Genomic DNA, 21654 nt, shown 5'->3' with positions numbered 1-21654 from the left:
TACGGCAGATATACATTTCCACCAGTTGGTGGCGCTATAGAGTCTATGGACACGCAGATCCAAAGAGTGGAGGGTGACCCGACCGACCAAAAAGAATTTAGAGACGATCCGACCATGTGGAAGGAAGTTATGGCTATATACATTTCCACCAGTTGGTGGCGCTATAGAGTCTATGTATACACACAGCCATAGACCAGAGGGTACCCCGAACCACCAGAAAAAATTTGGGACTGATCCGACCATGTAGAAGGAAGTTACAGCTGATATACATTTCCACCAGTTGGAGGCGCTATAGCGTATGTACACACATTGTCATAGACCAGAGGGTACCCCGAACCACCAGAAAAAAATTCGGGCAGATCCGACCATGTGGGAGGAAGTTACGGCAAATATACATTTCCACCAGTTGGTGGCGCTATAGAGTCTATGGACACGCAGATTCAAAGAGTGGAGGGTGACCCGACCGACCAAAAAAAATTTAGAGACGATCCGACCATGTGGAAGGAAGCTATGGTTGTATACATTTCCGCCAGTTGGTGGCGCTATAAAGTCTATGTACACACACAGTCATAGACCAGAGGGTACCCCAAACCACCAGAAAAAATTTGGGACCGATCCGACCATGTGGACGGAAGTTACAGCTGATATACATTTCCACCAGTTGGTGGCGCTATAGCGTATGTACACACACTGTCATAGACCAGAGGACACCTTGAACCACCAGAAAAAAATTCGGGCAGATCCGACCATGTGGGAGAAAGTTACGGCAGATATACATTTCCACCAGTTGGTGGCGCTATACAGTCTATGTACACACACAGTCATAGACCAGAGGGTACCCCAAACCACCAGAAAAAATTTGGGGCCGATGCGACCATGTGGAAGGAAGTTACGGCAGATATACATTTCCACCAGTTGGTGGCGCTATAGTGTATGTACACACACTGTCATAGACCAGAGGGTACCCCAAACCACCAGAAAAAAATTTGGGCAGATCGGACCAAGTGGGAGGAAGTGACGGCAGATATACATTTTCACCAGTTGGTGGCGCTATAGAGTCTATGTACACACCCAGTCATAGACTGGAGGGTATCCCAAACCACCAGAAAAAATTTGGGGCAGATCCGACCATGTGGAAGGAAGTTACAGGTGATATACATTTCCACCAGTTGGTGGCGCTATAGAGTCCATATACACACACAGTCACAGACTGGAGGGTGACCGAACCCACCCAAAAAATTAGGAGACGATCCGACCATGCGTGAGGAAGTTACAGCAGATATACATTTCCACCAGTTGGTGGCGCTGTGTTTTGAACATGGGTTCTGTAGTGTTAGGTGCGTTCTGTCATGATAGACTTCTCCACCGAAAATCATAGTGATACGTGCAACGGGTGGCGAGGGATAATGATTTGAAACTTCTAGGTGGCGCTAGTGTGTCAATTTAGATTGGTGTCACATGGGAGCACCACCAGGGCGCTCAGGCCTGGATTCTGACCTTACGTGTAAGATTTCAGCAGCCTGTGACCTTCTGCGGGCGAAATATGAGCCTTCGATGGTCAATGGCGAAGGCTGACCATTCGCCGTGGCCACGCCCACCACATGTGCTTTACACACATCACAGTCCATCAACTGACATCATCAGTCTGTCAGTCAAACTGTGTATTGACTTTGATGTACATTGCTTCAAGGCAAGGCCAGACACCAGGCAGGACCAGATATGAAAAGGTAAAAGTTTGGTGGCGTGCCACGCCCACATCCTACGGAGCAGCCCAAAATCCTTCGCAATTTAACGTGGGCCGTCCGTCTAGTGTCCGTTGATGCTACAACGGACTCATTCGGTCAAACCCCCTAGGAGCAGTTCGTCGAGATACGACCCCTACATCCTCCCCCAAATGGCCGCCGCCACCTAAAATGGCCGACTTCCTGTTGGTTTTTGAACATGGGTTCTTGAGACTTTTTTGTGCGTCCTGTCACGAGTGATGTCTCCTCCGAAAATCATGCCCATACGTGCAACGGGAGGCGAGGGATAATTATTTTAAAACTTGTAGGTGGCGCTAGTGAGTCAATTTGGCTTGGTTTCAAATGGGGGCCCCACCAGGGCCCTCGGGCCTGGAATCTGCCCCCCCTTATGAGTTTTCAAGCACATGCGATCTTCTGCGGGCGAATGATGACCCTTTCTTTGTAAACGGCGAGGCCTGAGCATTCGCCGCCAGGCCACGCCCACCACGTGCGCTTTTCCTGCATCATGGTCCATCAACAGGCTTCACCAGGCTGTCAGGCAGTGACCTTGTGACGTCGGTGTTCATCTGATGAATCTCCTGCCAGAAAAGGCCTCATGTAGATGACACGCCTTTAGCCTGTCGCCAATAGGTGGCGCTGCGACGAAATCAGGAAGTGACCTACGGGGACTTTTGGGGCGGGGCCATGATCACATGTACAAAGTATGATGAAGATCTGACCACGTGGAGCCAAGTTATTCACGTCTACAGTTACGCTCAGCGTGCAAGGCCCGGACAGATGAAAAAGGGCAAAATTTGGGGGCGTGCCACGCCCACATCGTACGGAATATCCCAAAATCCTTCGCAATTTAACGTCGGCCATCCGTCTAGTGTCCGTTGATGCAACAACGGACTCATTCGGTCAAACCCCCTAGGAGGAGTTCGTCGAGATACGACCCCAACTTCTGGCCCGAAAAAGGCCGCCGCCATCCAAAATGGCCGACTTCCTGTTCGTTTTACAATATGGGTTCTTGAGACTTTTTGGTCCGTCCTGTCACAATAGACGTCTACGCCAAGTTTCGTGACGATAGGTTAAACTGGTGGCGGGGGCCAATTTTTTCCAAATTAAAAGGTGGCGCTAGAGAGCCAAATTTGGAACATGATATTTGGGACCCCTAAAATATCAAATTTTTCGCCAGACCTGACGCGCCTGCAAAAATTGGTGAGTTTTGGGGCATGTTAAGGCCCCCAAAAAGGCGATCATTTCGGGAGAATAATAATAATAATAATAATAAACATTACGATTACAATAGGGCTTTCGCACTGGTCAGTGCTCGAGCCCTAATTAAAACTGCAAGCAGTGATGAGCGGGCTCGAGCACCCCGACGCGGTCGGGGGTACGCGCGGGTCGGGGGTGCGCGCGTGTTCGGACGGGCGCGCGGACGCACCGTACGAAAAACCGCAACGATGGGATAAGCGGTAAGGGAGTTACGGCACTTGCAATTTTCCGCCCGGAGGGGGCGACGCCGGCGGCGAGGCTGGTGCGCGGTCACGTCCCGTCCGGCGCCCCGAACCGCCATAAAAAAAATCACGACGATCGGACCGTGCGGTAGGTACTTGCGGCGGATATACGTTTCCGCCTGTGGGTGGCGCTATACAGTCTATGCGCCCACACGGTAACGGACCGGAGGGTACCCCGAACCACCAGAAAAAATTAGGTGCCGATCCGACCGTGCGGAAGGAAGTTACGGCTGATATACATTTCCACCAGTTGGTGGCGCTATAGCGTATGTACACACACTGTCATAGACCAAAGGGTACCCCGAACCACCAGAAAAAAATTCGGGCAGATCCGACCATGTGGGAGGAAGTTACGGCAGATATACATTTCCACCAGTTGGTGGCGCTATAGAGTCTATGGACACGCAGATTCAAAGAGTGGAGGGTGACCCGACCGACCAAAAAAAATTTAGAGACGATCCGACCATGTGGAAGGAAGTTACGGCTATATACATTTCCACCAGTTGGTGGCGCTATAGACTCTATGTATACACACAGTCATAGACCAGAGGGTACCCCGAACCACCAGAAAAAATTTGGGACCGATCCGACCATGTGGAAGGAAGTTACAGCTGATATACATATCCACCAGTTGGAGGCGCTATAGCGTATGTACACACACTGTCATAGACCAGAGGGTACCCCGAACCACCAGAAAAAAATTCGGGCAGATCCGACCATGTGGGAGAAAGTTACGGCAGATATAAATTTCCACCAGTTGGTGGTGCTATATAGTCTATGTACACACACAGTCATAGACCAGAGGGTACCCCAAACCACCAGAAAAAATTTGGGGCCGATGCGACCATGTGGAAGGAAGTTACAGCTGATATACATTTCCACCAGTTGGTGGCGCTATAGTGTATGTACACACACAGTCATAGACCAGAGGGTACCCCAAACCACCAGAAAAAAATTTGGGCAGATCGGACCAAGTGGGAGGAAGTGACGGCAGATATACATTTTCACCAGTTGGTGGCGCTATAGAGTCTATGTACACACCCAGTCATAGACTGGAGGGTATCCCAAACCACCAGAAAAAATTTGGGGCAGATCCGACCATGTGGAAGGAAGTTAAAGCTGATATACATTGCCACCAATAGGTGGTGCTATACAGTCTATGTACACACAGTATAACAGACCAGAGATTGACCCAACACACCCAAAAAAATTTCAAGACAATCTGACCATGAATCAGGAAGTTATGGCAGATATACATTTCCACCAGTTGGTGGCGCTATAGAGTCCATATACACACACAGTCACAGACTGGAGGGTGACCGAACCCACCCAAAAAAATTAGGAGACGATCCGACCATGCGTGAGGAAGTTACAGCAGATATACATTTCCACCAGTTGGTGGCGCTGTGTTTTGAACATGGGTTCTGGAGCGTTAGGTGCGTCCTGTCATGATAGACTTCTCCACCGAAAATCATAGTGATACGTGCAACGGGTGGCGAGGGATAATGAACTGAAACTTCTAGGTGGCGCTAGTGTGTCAATTTAGATTGGTGTCACATGGGAGCACCACCAGGGCGCTCAGGCCTGGATTCTGACCTTACGTGTAAGATTTCAGCAGCCTGTGACCTTCTGCGGGCAAAATATGAGCCTTCGATGGTCAATGGCGAAGGCTGACCATTCGCCGTGGCCACGCCCACCACATGTGCTTTACACACATCACAGTCCATCAACTGACATCATCAGTCTGTCAGTCAAACTGTGTATTGACTTTGATGTACATTGCTTCAAGGCAAGGCCAGACACCAGGCAGGGCCAGATAAGGTAAAAGTTAAGGTTAAAGTAAAAGTTTGGTGGCGTGCCACGCCCACATCCTAAGTAGCAGCCCAAAATCCTTCGCAATTTAACGTGGGCCATCCGTCTAGTGTCCGTTGATGCTACAACGGACTCATTCGGTCAAACCCCCTAGGAGGAGTTCGTTGAGATACGACCCCTACATCCTCCCCCAAATGGCCGCCGCCACCTAAAATGGCCGACTTCCTGTTGGTTTTTGAACATGGGTTCTTGAGACTTTTTTGTGCGTCCTGTCACGAGTGATGTCTCCTCCGAAAATCATGCCCATACGTGCAACGGGAGGCGAGGGATAATTATTTTAAAACTTGTAGGTGGCGCTAGTGAGTCAATTTGGCTTGGTTTCAAATGGGGGCCCCACCAGGGCCCTCAGGCCTGGAATCTGCCCCCCCTTATGAGTTTTCAAGCACATGCGACCTTCTGCGGGCGAATGATGACCCTTTCTTTGTAAACGGCGAGGCCTGAGCATTCGCCGCCAGGCCACGCCCACCACGTGCGCTTTTCCTGCATCATGGTCCATCAACAGGCTTCACCAGGCTGTCAGGCAGTGACCTTGTGACCTCGGTGTTCATCTGATGAATCTCCTGCCAGAAAAGGCCTCATGTAGATGACACGCCTTTAGCCTGTCGCCAATAGGTGGCGCTGCGACGAAATCAGGAAGTGACCTACGGGGACCTTCGGGGCGGGGCCATGATCACATGTACCAAGTATGATGAAGATCTGACCACATGGAGCCAAGTTATTCACGTCTACAGTTACGCTCAGCGTGCAAGGCCCGGGCAGATGAAAAAGGGCAAAATTTGGGGGCGTGCCACGCCCACATCGTATGGAATATCCCAAAATCCTTCGCAATTTAACGTCGGCCAGCCGTCTAGTGTCCGTTGATGCAACAACGGACTCATTCGGTCAAACCGCCTAGGAGGAGTTCGTCGAGATACGACCCCAACTTCTGGCCCGAAAAAGGCCGGCGCCATCCAAAATGGCCGACTTCCTGTTCGTTTTACAATATGGGTTCTTGAGACTTTTTGGTCCGTCCTGTCACGATAGACGTCTCCACCAAGTTTCGTGACGATCGGTGAAACTGGTGGCGGGGGCTAATTTTTTTTAAAATTCAAGGTGGCGCTAGAGAGCCAATTTTGGAACATTATATTTGAAACCCATAAAATATAAAATTTTTCGCCAGACCTGATGCGCTCAGCAAATTTGGTGAGTTTTCGGGCATGTTGAGGCCCCCAAAAAGGCCGACGGTTGGCAGAATAATAATAATAATAATAATAATAATTAAAACTGCAAGCAGTGATGAGCGGGCTCGAGCACCCCGACGCGGTCGGGGGTACGTGCGGGTCGGGGGTACACGCGGGTCGGGGGCGCGCGCGTGTACGGACGGGCGCGCGGGCGCACCGTACGAAAAACCGCAACGATGGGATAAGCGGTAAGGGAGTTACGGCACTTGCAATTTTCCGCCCGGAGGGGGCGACGCCGGCGGCGAGGCTGGTGCGTGGTCACGTCCCGTCCGGCGCCCCGAACCGACATAAAAAAATTCGCGACGATCGGACCGTGCGGTAGGTACTTGCGGCGGATATACGTTTCCGCCTGTGGGTGGCGCTATACAGTCTATGCGCCCACACGGTAACGGACCGGAGAGTACCCCGAACCACCAGAAAAAATTAGGTGCCGATCCGACCGTGCGGAAAGAAGTTACGGCAGATATACATTTCCACCAGTTGGTGGCGCTATAGCGTATGTACACACACTGTCATAGACCAGAGGGTTCCCCGAACCACCAGAAAAAATTTCGGGCAGATCCGACCATGTGGGAGGAAGTTACGGCAGATATACATTTCCACCAGTTGGTGGCGCTATAGAGTCTATGGACACGCAGATTCAAAGAGTGGAGGGTGACCCGACCGACCAAAAAAAATGTAGAGACGATCCGACCATGTGGAAGGAAGTTACGGCTATATACATTTCCACCAGTTGGTGGCGCTATAGAGTCTATGTATACACACAGTCATAGACCAGAGGGTACCCCGAACCACCAGAAAAAATTTGGGACCGATCCGACCATGTGGAAGGAAGTTACAGCTGATATACATTTCCACCAGTTGGTGGCGCTATAGCGTATGTACACACACAGTCATAGACCAGAGGGTACCCCGAACCACCAGAAAAAAATTGGGGCAGATCCGACCATGTGGGAGAAAGTTACGGCAGATATAAATTTCCACCAGTTGGTGGCGCTATAGTGTATGTACACACACTGTCATAGACCAGAGGGTACCCCAAACCACCAGAAAAAAATTTGGGCAGATCGGACCAAGTGGGAGGAAGTGACGGCAGATATACATTTTCACCAGTTGGTGGCGCTATAGAGTCTATGTACACACCCAGTCATAGACTGGAGGGTATCCCAAACCACCAGAAAAAATTTGGGGCAGATCCGACCATGTGGAAGGAAGTTACAGCTGATATACATTGCCACCAATAGGTGGTGCTATACAGTCTATGTACACACAGTATAACAGACCAGAGATTGACCCAACACACCAAAAAAAATTTCAAGACAATCTGACCATGAATCAGGAAGTTATGGCAGATATACATTTCCACCAGTTGGTGGCGCTATAGAGTCCATATACACACAAAGTCACAGACTGGAGGGTGACCGAACCCACCCAAAAAATTAGGAGACGATCCGACCATGCGTGAGGAAGTTACAGCAGATATACATTTCCACCAGTTGGTGGCGCTGTGTTTTGAACATGGGTTCTGGAGCGTTAGGTGCGTCCTGTCATGATAGACTTCTCCACCGAAAATCATAGTGATACGTGCAACGGGTGGCGAGGGATAATGATTTGAAACTTCTAGGTGGCGCTAGTGTGTCAATTTAGATTGGTGTCACATGGGAGCACCACCAGGGCGCTCAGGCCTGGATTCTGACCTTACGTGTAAGATTTCAGCAGCCTGTGACCTTCTGCGGGCAAAATATGAGCCTTCGTTGGTCAATGGCGAAGGCTGACCATTCGCCGTGGCCACGCCCACCACATGTGCTTTACACACATCACAGTCCATCAACTGACATCATCAGTCTGTCAGTCAAACTGTGTATTGACTTTGATGTACATTGCTTCAAGGCAAGGCCAGACACCAGGCAGGGCCAGATAAGGTAAAAGTTAAGGTTAAAGTAAAGGTTTGGTGGCGTGCCACGCCCACATCCTAAGTAGCAGCCCAAAATCCTTCGCAATTTAACGTGGGCCATCCGTCTAGTGTCCGTTGATGCTACAACGGACTCATTCGGTCAAACCCCCTAGGAGGAGTTCGTCGAGATACGACCCCTACATCCTCCCCCAAATGGCCGCCGCCACCTAAAATGGCCGACTTCCTGTTGGTTTTTGAACATGGGTTCTTGAGACTTTTTTGTGCGTCCTGTCACGAGTGATGTCTCCTCCGAAAATCATGCCCATACGTGCAACGGGAGGCGAGGGATAATTATTTTAAAACTTGTAGGTGGCGCTAGTGAGTCAATTTGGCTTGGTTTCAAATGGGGGCCCCACCAGGGCCCTCAGGCCTGGAATCTGCCCCCCCTTATGAGTTTTCAAGCACATGCGACCGTCTGCGGGCGAATGATGACCCTTACTTTGTAAACGGCGAGGCCTGAGCATTCGCAGCCAGGCCACGCCCACCACGTGCGCTTTTCCTGCATCATGGTCCATCAACAGGCTTCACCAGGCTGTCAGGCAGTGACCTTGTGACCTCGGTGTTCATCTGATGAATCTCCTGCCAGAAAAGGCCTCATGTAGATGACACGCCTTTAGCCTGTCGCCGACAGGTGGCGCTGCGACGAAATCAGGAAGTGACCTACGGGGACGTTCGGGGCGGGGCCATGATCACATGTACCAAGTATGATGAAGATTTGACCACGTGGAGCCAAGTTATTCACGTCTACAGTTACGCTCAGCGTGCAAGGCCCGGACAGATGAAAAAGGGCAAAATTTGGGGGCGTGCCACGCCCACATCGTACGGAATATCCCAAAATCCTTCGCAATTTAACGTCGGCCATCCGTCTAGTGTCCGTTGATGCAAGAACGGACTCATTCGGTCAAACCCCCTAGGAGGAGTTCGTCGAGATACGACCCCAACTTCTGGCCCGAAAAAGGCCGGCGCCATCCAAAATGGCCGACTTCCTGTTCGTTTTCCAATATGGGTTCTTGAGACTTTTTGGTCCGTCCTGTCACGGTAGACGTCTCCACCAAGTTTCGTGACGATCGGTGAAAGTGGTGGCGGGGGCTAATTTTTTTTAAAATTCAAGGTGGCGCTAGAGAGCCAATTTTGGAACATTATATTTGAAACCCATAAAATATCAAATTTTTCGCCAGACCTGATGCGCTCGCCAAATTTGGTGAGTTTTCGGGCATGTTGAGGCCCTCAAAAAGGCCGACGGTTGGCAGAATAATAATAATAATAATAATTAAAACTGCAAGCAGTGATGAGCGGGCTCGAGCACCCCGACGCGGTCGGGGGTACGCGCGGGTCGGGGGTACATGCGGGTCGGGGGCGCGCGCGTGTTCGGACGGGCGCGCGGACGCACCGTACGAAAAACCGCAACGATGGGATAAGCGGTAAGGGAGTTACGGCACTTGCAATTTTCCGCCCGGAGGGGGCGACGCCGGCGGCGAGGCTGGTGCGCGGTCACGTCCCGTCCGGCGCCCCGAACCGCCATAAAAAAATTCGCGACGATCGGACCGTGCGGTATGTACTTGCGGCGGATATATGTTTCCGCCTGTGGGTGGCGCTATACAGTCTATGCGCCCACACGGTAACGGACCGGAGGGTACCCCGAACCACCAGAAAAAATTAGGTGCCGATCCGACCGTGCGGAAGGAAGTTACGGCTGATATACATTTCCACCAGTTGGTGGCGCTATAGCGTATGTACACACACTGTCATAGACCAAAGGGTACCCCGAACCACCAGAAAAAAATTCGGGCAGATCCGACCATGTGGGAGGAAGTTACGGCAGATATAAATTTCCACCAGTTGGTGGCGCTATAGAGTCTATGGACACGCAGATTCAAAGAGTGGAAGGTGACCCGACCGACCAAAAAAAATTTAGAGACGATCCGACCATGTGGAAGGAAGTTAAGGCTATATACATTTCCACCAGTTGGTGGCGCTATAGAGTTTATGTATACACACTGTCATAGACCAGAGAGTACCCCGAACCACCAGAAAAAAATTCGGGCAGATCCGACCATGTGGGAGAAAGTTACGGCAGATATACATTTCCACCAGTTGGTGGTGCTATACAGTCTATGTACACACACAGTCATAGACCAGAGGGTACCCCAAACCACCAGAAAAAATTTGGGGCCGATGCGACCATGTGGAAGGAAGTTACAGCTGATATACATTTCCACCAGTTGGTGGCGCTATAGTGTATGTACACACACAGTCATAGACCAGAGGGTACCCCAAACCACCAGAAAAAAATTTGGGCAGATCGGACCAAGTGGGAGGAAGTTACGGCAGATATACATTTTCACCAGTTGGTGGCGCTATAGAGTCTATGTACACACCCAGTCATAGACTGGAGGGTATCCCAAACCACCAGAAAAAATTTGGGGCAGGTCCGACCATGTGGAAGGAAGTTACAGCTGATATACATTGCCACCAATAGGTGGTGCTATACAGTCTATGTACACACAGTATAACAGACCAGAGATTGACCCAACACACCAAAAAAAATTTCAAGACAATCTGACCATAAATCAGGAAGTTATGGCAGATATACATTTCCACCAGTTGGTGGCGCTATAGAGTCCATATACACACACAGTCACAGACTGGAGGGTGACCGAACCCACCCAAAAAAATTAGGAGACGATCCGACCATGCGTGAGGAAGTTACAGCAGATATACATTTCCACCAGTTGGTGGCGCTGTGTTTTCAACATGGGTTCTGGAGCGTTAGGTGCGTCCTGTCATGATAGACTTCTCCACCGAAAATCATAGTGATACGTGCAACGGGTGGCGAGGGATAATGAATTGAAACTTCTAGGTGGCGCTAGTGTGTCAATTTAGATTGGTGTCACATGGGAGCACCACCAGGGCGCTCAGGCCTGGATTCTGACCTTACGTGTAAGATTTCAGCAGCCTGTGACCTTCTGCGGGCGAAATATGAGCCTTCGATGGTCAATGGCGAAGGCTGACCATTCGCCGTGGCCACGCCCACCACATGTGCTTTACACACATCACAGTCCATCAACTGACATCATCAGTCTGTCAGTCAAACTGTGTATTGACTTTGATGTACATTGCTTCAAGGCAAGGCCAGACACCAGGCAGGGCCAGATAAGGTAAAAGTTAAGGTTAAAATAAAAGTTTGGTGGCGTGCCACGCCCACATCCTAAGTAGCAGCCCAAAATCCTTCGCAATTTAACGTGGGCCATCCGTCTAGTGTCCGTTGATGCTACAACGGACTCATTCGGTCAAACCCTCTAGGAGGAGTTCGTCGAGATACGACCCCTACATCCTCCCCCAAATGGCCGCCGCCACCTAAAATGGCCGACTTCCTGTTGGTTTTTGAACATGGGTTCTTGAGACTTTTTTGTGCGTCCTGTCACGAGTGATGTCTCCTCCGAAAATCATGCCCATACGTGCAACGGGAGGCGAGGGATAATTATTTTAAAACTTGTAGGTGGCGCTAGTGAGTCAATTTGGCTTGGTTGCAAATGGGGGCCCCACCAGGGCCCACAAGCCTGGAATCTGACCCCCCTTATGAGTTTTCAAGCACATGCGACCTTCTGCGGGCGAATGATGACCCTTTCTTTGTAAACGGCGAGGCCTGAGCATTCGCCGCCAGGCCACGCCCACCACGTGCGCTTTTCCTGCATCATGGTCCATCAACAGGCTTCACCAGGCTGTCAGGCAGTGACCTTGTGACCTCGGTGTTCATCTGATGAATCTCCTGCCAGAAAAGGCCTCATGTAGATGACACGCCTTTAACCTGTCGCCAATAGGTGGCGCTGCGACGAAATCAGGAAGTGACCTACGGGGACCTTCGGGGCGGGGCCATGATCACATGTACCAAGTATGATGAAGATCTGACCACGTGGAGCCAAGTTATTCACGTCTACAGTTACGCTCAGCGTGCAAGGCCCGGACAGATGAAAAAGGGCAAAATTTGGGGGCGTGCCACGCCCAAATCGTACGGAATATCCCAAAATCCTTCGCAATTTAACTTCGGCCATCCGTCTAGTGTCCGTTGATGCAACAACGGACTCATTCGGTCAAACCCCCTAGGAGGAGTTCGTCGAGATACGACCCCAACTTCTGGCCCGAAAAAGGCCGGCGCCATCCAAAATGGCCGACTTCCTGTTCGTTTTCCAATATGGGTTCTTGAGACTTTTTGGTCCGTCCTGTCACGATAGACGTCTCCACCAAGTTTCGTGACGATCGGTGAAAGTGGTGGCGGGGGCTAATTTTTTTTAAAATTCAAGGTGGCGCTAGAGAGGCAATTTTGGAACATTATATTTGAAACCCATAAAATATCAAATTTTTCGCCAGACCTGATGCGCTCGCCAAATTTGGTGAGTTTTCGGGCATGTTGAGGCCCTCAAAAAGGCCGACGGTTGGCAGAATAATAATAATAATAATAATAATTAAAACTGCAAGCAGTGATGAGCGGGCTCGAGCACCCCGACGCGGTCGGGGCTACGCGCGGGTCGGGGGTACACGCGGGTTGGGGGCGCGCGCGTGTTCGGACGGGCGCGCGGACGCACCGTACGAAAAACCGCAACGATGGGATAAGCGGTAAGGGAGTTACGGCACTTGCAATTTTCCGCCCGGAGGGGGCGACGCCGGCGGGGAGGCATGTGCGCGGTCACGTCCCGTCCGGCGCCCCGAACCGCCATAAAAAAATTCACGACGATCGGACCGTGCGGTAGGTACTTGCTGCGGATATACGTTTCCGCCTGTGGGTGGCGCTATACAGTCTATGCGCCCACACGGTAACGGACCGGAGGATACCCCGAACCACCAGAAAAAATTTGGTGCCGATCCGACCGTGCGGAAGGAAGTTACGGCTGATATACATTTCCACCAGTTGGTGGCGCTATAGCGTATGTACACACACTGTCATAGACCAAAGGGTACCCCGAACCACCAGAAAAAAATTCGGGCAGATCCGACCATGTGGGAGGAAGTTACGGCAGATATACATTTCCACCAGTTGGTGGCGCTATAGAGTCTATGGACACGCAGATTCAAAGAGTGGAGGGTGACCCGACCGACCAAAAAAAAATTTAGAGACTATCCGACCATGTGGAAGGAAGTTACGGCTATATACATTTCCACCAGTTGGTGGCGCTATAGAGTCTATGTACACACACAGTCATAGACCAGAGGGTACCCCAAACCACCAGAAAAAATTTGGGACCGATCCGACTATGTGGAAGGAAGTCACGGAAGATATACATTTTCACCAGTTGGTGGCGCTATAGAGTCTATGTACACACCCAGTCACAGAGTGGAGGGTGACCTAACCCAGCAAAAAAAATTTGGGACCGATCCGACCATGTGGAAGGAAGTTACAGCTGATATACATTTCCACCAGTTGGTGGCGCTATAGAGTCTATGGACACGCAGATTCAAAGTGTGGAGGGTGACCCGACCGACCAAAAAAAATTTAGAGACGATCGGACCATGTGGAAGGAAGTTACAGCTATATACATTTCCACCAGTTGGTGGCGCTATAGAGTCCATATACACACACAGTCACAGACTGGAGGGTGACCGAACCCACCCAAAAAAATTAGGAGACGATCCGACCATGCGTGAGGAAGTTACAGCAGATATACATTTCCACCAGTTGGTGGCGCTGTGTTTTGAACATGGGTTCTGGAGCGTTAGGTGCGTCCTGTCATGATAGACTTCTCCACCGAAAATCATAGTGATACGTGCAACGGGTGGCGAGGGATAATGAATTGAAACTTCTAGGTGGCGCTAGTGTGTCAATTTAGATTGGTGTCACATGGGAGCACCACCAGGGCGCTCAGGCCTGGATTCTGACCTTACGTGTAAGATTTCAGCAGCCTGTGACCTTCTGCGGGCGAAATATGAGCCTTCGATGGTCAATGGCGAAGGCTGACCATTCGCCGTGGCCACGCCCACCACATGTGCTTTACACACATCACAGTCCATCAACTGACATCATCAGTCTGTCAGTCAAACTGTGTATTGACTTTGATGTACATTGCTTCAAGGCAAGGCCAGACACCAGGCTGGGCCAGATAAGGTAAAAGTTAAGGTTAAAGTAAAAGTTTGGTGGCGTGCCACGCCCACATCCTAAGTAGCAGCCCAAAATCCTTCGCAATTTAACGTGGGCCATCCGTCTAGTGTTCGTTGATGCTACAACGGACTCATTCGGTCAAACCCCCTAGGAGGAGTTCGTCGAGATACGACCCCTACATCCTCCCCCAAATGGCCGCCGCCACCTAAAATGGCCGACTTCCTGTTGGTTTTTGAACATGGGTTCTTGAGACTTTTTTGTGCGTCCTGTCACGAGTGATGTCTCCTCCGAAAATCATGCCCATACGTGCAACGGGAGGCGAGGGATAATTGTTTTAAAGCTTGTAGGTGGCGCTAGTGAGTCAATTTGGCTTGGTTTCAAATGGGGGCCCCACCAGGGCCCTCAGGCCTGGAATCTGCCCCCCCTTATGAGTTTTCAAGCACATGCGACCTTCTGCGGGCGAATGATGACCCTTTCTTTGTAAACGGCGAGGCCTGAGCATTCGCCGCCAGGCCACGCCCACCACGTGCGCTTTTCCTGCATCATGCTCCATCAACAGGCTTCACCAGGCTGTCAGGCAGTGACCTTGTGACCTCGGTGTTCATCTGATGAATCTCCTGCCAGAAAAGGCCTCATGTAGATGACACGCCTTTAGCCTGTCGCCAATAGGTGGCGCTGCGACGAAATCAGGAAGTGACCTACGGGGACCTTCGGGGCGGGAACATGATCACATGTACCAAGTATGATGAAGATCTGACCACGTGGAGCCAAGTTATTCACGTCTACAGTTACGCTCAGCGTGCAAGGCCCGGACAAATGAAAAAGGGCAAAATTTGGGGGCGTGCCACGCCCACATCGTATGGAATATCCCAAAATCCTTCGCAATTTAACGTCGGCCATCCGTCTAGTGTCCGTTGATGCAACAACGGACTCATTCGGTCAAACCCCCTAGGAGGAGTTCGTCGAGATACGACCCCAACTTCTGGCCCGAAAAAGGCCGGCGCCATCCAAAATGGCCGACTTCCTGTTCGTTTTCCAATATGGGTTCTTGAGACTTTTTGGTCCGTCCTGTCACGATAGACGTCTCCACCAAGTTTCGTGACGATCGGTGAAAGTGGTGGCGGGGGCTAATTTTTTTTAAAATTCAAGGTGGCGCTAGAGAGCCAATTTTGGGACATTATATTTGAAACCCATAAAATATCAAATTTTTCGCCAGACCTGATGCGCTCGCCAAATTTGGTGAGTTTTCGGGCATGTTCAGGCCCTCAAAAAGGCCGTCATTTCGTCAGAATAATAATAATAATAATTAAAACTGCAAGCAGTGATGAGCGGGCTCGAGCACCCCGACGCGGTCGGGGGTACGCGCGGGACGGGGGTACGCGCGGGTCGGGGGCGCGCGCGTGTCCGGACGGGCGCGCGGACGCGCCGTTCGAAAAACTGTGGCGATGGGATAAGCGGTAAGGGAGTTACGGCACTTGCAATTTTCCGCCAGGAGGGGGCGACGCCGGCGGCGAGGCGGGTGCGCGGTCACGTCCCGTCCGACGCCCCGAACCGCCATAAGAAAATTAGCGACGATCGGACCGTGCGGTAGGTACTTGCGGCGGATATACGTTTCCGCCTGTGGGTGGCGCTATACAGTCTATGCGCCCACACGGTAACGGACCGGAGGGTACCCCGAACCACCAGAAAAAATTAGGTGCCGATCCGACCGTGCGGAAGGAAGTTACGGCTGATATACATTTCCACCAGTTGGTGGCGCTATAGCGTATGTACACACACTGTCATAGACCAGAGGGTACCCCGAACCACCGGAAAAAAATTCGGGCAGATCCGACCATGTGGGAGGAAGTTACGGCAGATATACATTTCCACCAGTTGGTGGCGCTATAGAGTCTATGGACACGCAGATTGAAAGAGTGGAGGGTGACCCGACCGACCAAAAAAAAATTTAGAGACTATCCGACCATGTGGAAGGAAGTTACAGCTATATACATTTCCACCAGTTGGTGGCGCTATAGAGTCTATGTACACACACAGTCATAGACCAGACGGTACCCCAAACCACCAGAAAAAATTTGGGACCGATCCGACCATGTGGAAGGAAGTTACGGCAGATATACATTTTCACCAGTTGGTGGCGCTATAGAGTCTATGTACACACACAGTCATAGACCAGAGGGTACCCCAAACCACCAGAAAAAATTTGGGGCCGATCCGACCATGTGGAAGGAAGTTACAGCTGATATACAATTCTACCAGTTGGTGGCGCTATGGCGTATGTACACACACTGTCATAGACCAGAGGGTACCCCGAACCACCGGGAAAAAATTTGGGCAGATCCGACCATGTGGGAGGAAGTTACGGCAGATATACATTTCCACCAGTTGGTGGCGCTATAGAGTCCATGGACACGCAGATTCAAAGAGTGGAGGGGACCCGACTGACCAAAAAAAATTTAGAGACGATCAGACCATGTGGAAGGAAGTTACAGCTATATACATTTCCACCAGTTGGTGGCGCTATAGAGTCTATGTACACACACAGTCATAGACCAGAGGGTACCCCAAACCACCAGAAAGAATTAGGGGCCGATCCGACCATGTGGAAGGAAGTTACAGCTGATATACATTTCCACCAATTGGTGGCGCTATACAGTCTATGTACACACAGTATAACAGACCAGAGATTGACCCAACACAACAAAAAAAAAATTCAAGACAATCTGACCATGAATCAGGAAGTTACGGCATATATACATTTCCACCAGTTGGTGGCGCTGTGTTTTGAACATGGGTTCTGGAGCGTTAGGTGCGTCCTGTCATGATAGACGTCTCCACCGAAAATCATAGTGATATGTGCAACGGGTGGCGAGGGATAATGAATTGAAACTTCTAGGTGGCGCTAGTGTGTCAATTTAGATTGGTGTCACATGGGAGCACCACCAGGGCGCTCAGGCCTGGATTCTGACCTTACGTGTAAGATTTCAGCAGCCTGTGACCTTCTGCGGGCAAAATATGAGCCTTCGATAGTCAATGGCGAAGGGTGACCATTCGCCATGGCCACGTCCACCACATGTGCTTTACACACATCACAGTCCATCGACTGACATCATCAGTCTGTCAGTCAAACTGTGTATTGACTTTGATGTACATTGCTTCAAGGCAAGGCCAGACACCTGGCAGGGCCAGATAAGGTAAAAGTTAAGGTTAAAGTAAAAGTTTGGTGGCGTGCCACGCCCACATCCTAAGTAGCAGCCCAAAATCCTTCGCAATTTAACGTGGGCCATCCGTCTAGTGTCCGTTGATGCTACAAGGGACTCATTCGGTCAAACCCCCTAGGAGGAGTTCGTCGAGATACGACCCCAACTTCTGGCCCGAAAAAGGCCGGCGCCATCCAAAATGGCCGACTTCCTGTTCGTTTTGCAATATGGGTTCTTGAGACTTTTTGGTCCGTCCTGTCACGATAGACGTCTCCACCAAGTTTCGTGACGATCGGTGAAACTGGTGGCGGGGGCCAATTTTTTTTAAATTTCAAGGTGGCGCTAGAGAGCCAATTTTGGAACATTATATTTGAAACCCATAAAATATCAAATTTTTCGCCAGACCTGATGCGCTCGCAAAATTTGGTGAGTTTTCGGGCATGTTAAGGCCCTCAAAATGGCGCTCAAAGGCGGAGAAGAATAATAATAATAATAATAATAATAAGAAAAAGAAACGGAACGATTACAATAGGGCTTTCGCACTGGTCAGTGCTCGAGCCCTAATAATTAAAACTGCGAGCAGTGATGAGCGGGCTCGAGCACCCCGACGCGGTCGGGGGTACGCGCGGGTCGGGGGTACGCGCGGGTTGGGGGCGCGCGCGTGTCCGGGCGGACGCGCCGTACGAAAAACCGCGGCGATGGGATAAGCGGTAAGGGAGTTACGGCACTTGCAATTTTCCGCCAGGAGGGGGCGACGCCGGTGGCGAGGCGGGTGCGCGGTCACGTCCCGTCCGGCGCCGAACCGCCATAAAAATTTGCGACGATTGGACCGTGCAGTAGGTACTTGCGACGGATATACGTTTCCGCCTGTGGGTGGCGCTATACAGTCTATGCGCCCACACGGTAATGGAATGGAGGGTACCCCGAACCACCAGAAAAAATTAGGTGCCGATCCGACCGTGCGGAAGGAAGTTACGGCTGATATACATTTCCACCAGTTGGTGGCGCTATAGCGTATGTACACACACTGTCATAGACCAGAGGGTACCCCGAACCGCCAGAAAAAAATTCGGGCAGATCCGACCATGTGGGAAGAAGTTACGGCAGATATACATTTCCACCAGTTGGTGGCGCTATAGAGTCTATGGACACGCAGATCCAAAGAGTGGAGGGTGACCCGACCGACCAAAAAAAATTTAGAGACGATCCGACCATGTGGAAGGAAGTTACGGCTATATACATTTCCACCAGTTGGTGGCGCTATAGAGTCTATGTATACACACAGTCATAGACCAGAGGGTACCCCGAACCACAAGAAAAAATTTGGGACTGATCCGACCATGTAAAAGGAAGTTACAACTGATATACATTTCCACCAGTTGGAGGCGCTATAGCGTATGTACACACATTGTCATAGACCAGAGGGTACCCCGAACCACCAGAAAAAAATTCGGGCAGATCCGACCATGTGGGAGAAAGTTACGGCAGATATACATTTCCACCAGTTGGTGGCGCTATACAGTCTATGTACACACACAATCATAGACCAGAGGGTACCCCAAACCACCAGAAAAAATTTGGGGCCGATGCGACCATGTGGAAGGAAGTTACAGCTGATATACATTTCCACCAGTTGGTGGCGCTATAGTGTATGTACACACACTGTCATAGACCAGAGGGTACCCCAAACCACCAGAAAAAAATTTGGACAGATCGGACCAAGTGAGAGGAAGTTACGGCAGATATACATTTTCACCAGTTGGTGGTGCTATAGAGTCTATGTACACACACAGTCACAGACTGGAGGGTACCCCAAACCACCAGAAAAAAATTTGGGCAGATCGGACCAAGTTAGAGGAAGTTACGGCAGATATACATTTCTACCAGTTGGTGGCGCTGTGTTTTGAACATGGGTTCTGGAGCATTAGGTGCGTCCTGTCATGATAGACGTCTCCACCGAAAATCATAGTGATACGTGCCACGGGTGGCGAGGGATAATGAATTGAAACTTCTAGGTGGCGCTAGTGAGTCAATTTAGATTGGTGTCACATGGGAGCACCACCAGGGCGCTCAGGCCTGGATTATGACCTTACGTGTAAGATTTCAGCAGCTTGTGACCTTCTGCGGGCAAAATATGAGCCTTCGATGGTCAATGGCGAAGGCTGACCATTCGCCGTGGCCACGCCCACCACATGTGCTTTACACACATCATAGTCCATCGACTGACATCATCAGTCTGTCAGTCAAACTGTGTATTGACTTTGATGTACATTGCTTCAATGCAAGGCCAGACACCAGGCAGGGCCAGATAAGGTAAAAGTTAAGGTTAAAGTAAAAGTTTGGTGGCGTGCCACGCCCACATCCTAAGTAGCAGCCCAAAATCCTTCGCAATTTAACGTGGGCCATCCGTCTAGTGTCCGTTGATGCTACAACGGACTCATTCGGTCAAACCCCCTAGGAGGAGTTCGTCGAGATACGACCCCTACATCCTCCCCCAAATGGCCGCCGCCACCTAAAATGGCCGACTTCCTGTTGGTTTTCGAACATGGGTTCTTGAGACTTTTTTGTGCGTCCTGTCACGAGTGATGTCTCCTCCGAAAATCATGCCCATACGTGCAACGGGAGGCGAGGGATAATTATTTTAAAACTTGTAGGTGGCGCTAGTGAGTCAATTTGGCTTGGTTTCAAACGGGGGCCCCACCAGGGCCCTCAGGCCTGGAATTTGCCCCCCCTTATGAGTTTTCAAGCACATGCGACCTTCTGCAGGCGAATGATGACCCTTTCTTTGTAAACGGCGAGGCCTGAGCATTCGCCGCCAGGCCACGCCCACCACGTGCGCTTTTCCTGCATCATGGTCCATCAACAGGCTTCACCAGGCTGTCAGGCAGTGACCTTGTGACCTCGGTGTTCATCTGATGAATCTCCTGCCAGAAAAGGCCTCATGTAGATGACACGCCTTTAGCCTGTCGCCAATAGGTGGCGCTGCGACGAAATCAGGAAGTGACCTACGGGGACCTTCGGGGCGGGGCCATGATCACATGTACCAAGTATGATGAAGATCTGACCATGTGGAGGCAAGTTATTCACGTCTACAGTTACGCTCAGCGTGCAAGGCCCGGACAGATGAAAAAGGGCAAAATTTGGGGGCGTGCCACGCCCACATCGTACGGAATATCCCAAAATCCTTCGCAATTTAACGTCGGCCATCCGTCTAGTGTCCGTTGATGCAACAACGGACTCATTCGGTCAAACCCCCTAGGAGGAGTTCGTCGAGATACGACCCCAACTTCTGGCCCGAAAAAGGCCGGCGCCATCCAAAATGGCCGACTTCCTGTTCGTTTTCCAATATGGGTTCTTGAGACTTTTTGGTCCGTCCTGTCACGATAGACGTCTCCACCAAGTTTCGTGACGATCGGTGAAAGTGGTGGCGGGGGCTAATTTTTTTTAAAATTCAAGGTGGCGCTAGAGAGGCAATTTTGGAACATTATATTTGAAACCCATAAAATATCAAATTTTTCGCCAGACCTGATGCGCTCGCCAAATTTGGTGAGTTTTCGGGCATGTTCAGGCCCTCAAAAAGGCCGTCATTTCGTCAGAATAATAATAATAATAATAAACATTACGATTACAATAGGGCTTTCGCACTGGTCAGTGCTCGAGCCCTAATAATAATAATAAACATTACGATTACAATAGGGCTTTCGCACTGGTCAGTGCTCGAGCCCTAATAATAATAATAATAATAATAATAAACATTACGATTACAATAGGGCTTTCGCACTGGTCAGTGCTCGAGCCCTAATAATAATAATAAACATTACGATAACAATAGGGCTTTCGCACTGGTCAGTGCTCGAGCCCTAATAATAATAATAAACATTACGATTACAATAGGGCTTTCGCACTGGTCAGTGCTCGAGCCCTAATAACACATAACATAAAACATAACATAATATAACACATAACACATAACACAACATAACATAACATAACACATAACACAAAACAACATAACATAACACATAACACAAAACAACATAACATAACCTAACACATAACATAAAACATAACATAAC

The 21654-nt window shown here is 50.3% G+C and overlaps 2 protein-coding genes across 4 annotated transcripts in view; both read right to left on the bottom strand.

Annotated features, from left to right (window-relative positions):
- The window catches only part of hcst (hematopoietic cell signal transducer), a 44200-nt gene that overhangs the window by 9643 nt on the left and 12903 nt on the right, over nt 1-21654 (bottom strand). The window lies entirely within an intron of this gene.
- Nucleotides 1-21654, bottom strand: part of LOC131137138 (casein kinase II subunit alpha) — a 59224-nt gene that overhangs the window by 27753 nt on the left and 9817 nt on the right. The window lies entirely within an intron of this gene.

Source organism: Doryrhamphus excisus, chromosome 10 (genome assembly GCF_030265055.1).
Source record: "Doryrhamphus excisus isolate RoL2022-K1 chromosome 10, RoL_Dexc_1.0, whole genome shotgun sequence".
In the NCBI taxonomy this organism is placed as follows: domain Eukaryota; kingdom Metazoa; phylum Chordata; class Actinopteri; order Syngnathiformes; family Syngnathidae; genus Doryrhamphus; species Doryrhamphus excisus.
This window is presented reverse-complemented; position numbering and strand designations above follow the sequence as displayed.